The sequence below is a fragment of the Monopterus albus genome, unplaced genomic scaffold (assembly GCF_001952655.1).
Source record: "Monopterus albus unplaced genomic scaffold, M_albus_1.0 scaffold237.1, whole genome shotgun sequence".
NCBI classification, from domain to species: Eukaryota; Metazoa; Chordata; class Actinopteri; order Synbranchiformes; family Synbranchidae; genus Monopterus; species Monopterus albus.
The window spans coordinates 244,724-248,010 of record NW_018128117.1 but is presented as its reverse complement, the minus strand read 5'-3'; the positions used below and the strand labels follow the sequence as shown (position 1 = coordinate 248,010).

At 40.4% G+C, this 3,287-nt stretch overlaps 1 protein-coding gene across 1 annotated transcript in view; it reads right to left on the bottom strand.

Annotated features, from left to right (window-relative positions):
* The window catches only part of pds5b (PDS5 cohesin associated factor B), a 27,091-nt gene extending 25,670 nt beyond the window's left edge, over positions 1-1,421 (bottom strand). Inside the window, exon 1 of the mRNA XM_020620441.1 lies at positions 1,326-1,421. The gene's annotated coding sequence lies outside the window, so the exon portion shown is untranslated. The remainder of the gene's footprint in view (positions 1-1,325) is intronic.
* Between the last annotated feature and the right edge of the window lie 1,866 nt (positions 1,422-3,287).

Below are 3,287 nucleotides of genomic sequence, written 5' to 3'. Positions count from 1 at the left end.
TCTGACCAGATATATTTTTGCTCAGTTTTCTTTTTATTGGGGGGTTATGTGGGGGTTCCAAAGACATTTTGGAAATATATAAAAAAAAAATAAAAAAAACAAGAAAATGTGTGCAAACTGAAATCTGATGATATTCTCACCATTAAATAATTTCCCATATAGCCTTTTATGAAAAATGTTATTTTAAGTTCTATATGGTAACAAAATCCAAAGAAATAGCTTTCCATAAACCAAAATCCGTATTACTTGGCCATATAAAGAGATGTCTCAGAGTCTGCTTACAACTTGTGATCCATGGACTAATACAGTGTCGATGGTGACAGGATTAGACAAAGTGGTAGCTGTCCAAAACACTCACATCGCACTGACATAGTTTATAAAACATGCTCAGTCCATAAATACACCCAGTGTCCTTGTTTTGTCTATTAACGCTACTCTTTCGCTTAAATCATCTTGCTGCATGCTAAGGTTATAGTAATAACAATACGTGTACAAGTCCAGCTGTACTACCTTCCATCATACTGAATTCTCATCGTAAAGTTGAAATGTTACATTGATATCTGCCAAATGTATCTGTTACACAGTCTAATAACCACTAAATGAACCATTTACGATAGAAGACGAAAAGCAACTTCGAGTCAACGTTGTATCCCAGCAGCCACAGGATTACTATAAGCGTTAAATACACTAATTTCCACAGTAAAAGTCAGCGTTAGGTAACACACGGAAAAAACACTTTATAGTCAGCTGTTCTTATCGTCATGATAACACAACTACCAGAGACTTATGTGTAGCCGGGCTGCCTTGTTGCTGTAATGCAGACCGTGGCTAACCTTGTTAGCTGCTGTTAGCTCGCTGTCCAACTAACGGCTATTCACATGTCGACTACGCTGGTTAGCATAGCCATGCTAACGTTAGCAGCAGTAATCTCAGTGACAGAGAACGGACAGACAGCAACGTTGCACAGAACAAAACACCCGGGATAACTGCCGCTAGTTTTATCGTTATCGATATTCCAATTCCAGTGAAACAGCCAGTTCGAGCCACTGTTTGTTCATCTTGTTGAGACACCAAACCTATTGAATAGGCTAGTATTTTACTAGCTAACCATTTTGCGCCGCAGGACCTAGTAAACCAGCGCCGTGAATCGGGACACGGCTGCCGTGAACACAGGCGAGAAAGGCGGGCTGTGCTCCACCTCTTTAGCGCTGTAAACCTGGCTACTCCGCGGGCACATCCTGCATTATACCTCATTTTTCGCAGCAGCACCTGAAAATATTGTTACGTTTCAAACAAAAGGACGTGTTTATTTGTGCATTTCTTACCTGTTACGGTGAACTGTGATCAATCGTATACTCCACTGCAGCTCTCTTCCCCCTCCTCGCTCCAAAATGGCGCCAATATCTATAGCTTCAGTGCCAGTGGGTACAAACCATCACTGAGTGCTTAGCGCCACCTATAGAGCGAGGTTGAGTACTGGGCCTTCACATGAGGCTCTAATCAACCTCTTGCTTAATTTAAAGGAATAGAAATTCACCAGTTTTAAGATTACTGAGCATTCAAAAACAAATTTTAATCAGTGCACAAAAGCTATAACATATTAGACAGCTTTTCATATACAGATTATTCTATCACTAATTATATTTTCGTGAAAACAAAAACAACATTTAATCAGTGCACAGTTATAGTGTATTAGACAGCTTTTCCTATACAGATTATATTTTCATGAAACAAATTACATACAATTTGAGAAGAGCCGATAATATTGGTTACAGTAGGCTCTGCTTTGTTGGATTCCCTTCTTTCTCGCTAAACTTGACAACCCAGTATTCCCACTGCACCTGAACGCGGCAGCGGGCTGTGTTTACATTTTCTTCTTCTTCTTCTTCTTCTTCTCTCGAAAAGATCTCAGGTGAATCAGGGGCCACAAAGAACACAATGTTCTCTCTATACTGACATTAATGCTTCTTTTGTGTGAACCACAGTTTCCATCAGTTTCGCTGCTTCTCATTAGGTGCTATTCATAGGCCATTTTAAAAGTAGGTTTACCCCAGCCTATTAAAGGGCATTAATTTCAGGGTGTCTCTGTTTGTGCACCCTCAGAGAGAAGTAGAGCCATTTTCCCCTTTTCTTGCTCTACTAATCTACTCATTTACACACTTCCTTATGCCAAAACATCTATTCTTCTTTAAGGTTATTGGTGTATTTACTTGTTCCGTTTCACTGATTTTCCTGGAAAAGCCACATGCTTTTAAATTACAGAAAGAAAAAAATCTCACTGCCAAACTTGTTTACAGAACGTCAAACTAAAAGAAAGAGCCTAAAAGGAATGTATCAAAGATCAGCTGCTTGCTTTGTATTTGTAAAATGGGTCTCTGGTCTACATGAGCTATAGGTGGAGCTCTAATATTACGTTTGAGATTTGCACTCCTCAAATCTAAAGCACTATCCAACCATCCATTATTTATACTATACGGATTATTCCTGAATAGGATCACGGGAGCTGGAGCTAGTCCTAGCTGACATTGGGTGACAGGCAGGGTCCACCCTGGACAGGTCGCCAATCTATCACAGGGCTGACAGACAACTACACACAATTACATTCACTCCTAGGGGCAATTTAGAGTCGCCATTCAACCTAAGCTGCCTGTCTTTGGACTGTGGGAGGAAGCCCGGAGTACCCAGAGAAAACCCAGGCAGGCACAGGGGGAACATGCACAGAAAGGCCCCAGGTCAGGCTCAAGCCCAAAACCTTCTTGCTGTGAGGTGACAGCGCTTCTAATGCACCATTATCCAGAAAATAATAAGACATTCATATCTGGCACATTGTGAGAGTACTAGGTTTAAAGGTTAGCTTAAACGCATATTGTTGTAATTTTGTTTGAAGTTCAGAAGCACACATTAGTGGTCACCTCTGGTTTCAACAGTCATGAATTAATAATTGTAGAATATTTTATTATAAAAGAATGAAGAAAAAAACAAAGACATTTTTTAATTTATTCGAGTCATTTGATATTGCAAATGAATGTTCTTCAAGATATGGTGCACCTATAAACTCAACATGAACAGTCATCACTGTAATATGGATAATGAAGGAATTGCGCGTCGTGCAGTCTCTGCATCTGAATGCCGCGCTTGTTGTGTCTCTGTGGGTCAGCAGCAAATGTAATGGTGACACAATATTTGATTGAGGCATAGGCGTGCGGCCCCATTTGGAGCGTGTGCGCGCTCTTGTTCTCAATCAACCAATTAGTGCCACCAGAAGGCAACAGCATAAATATCAGCAG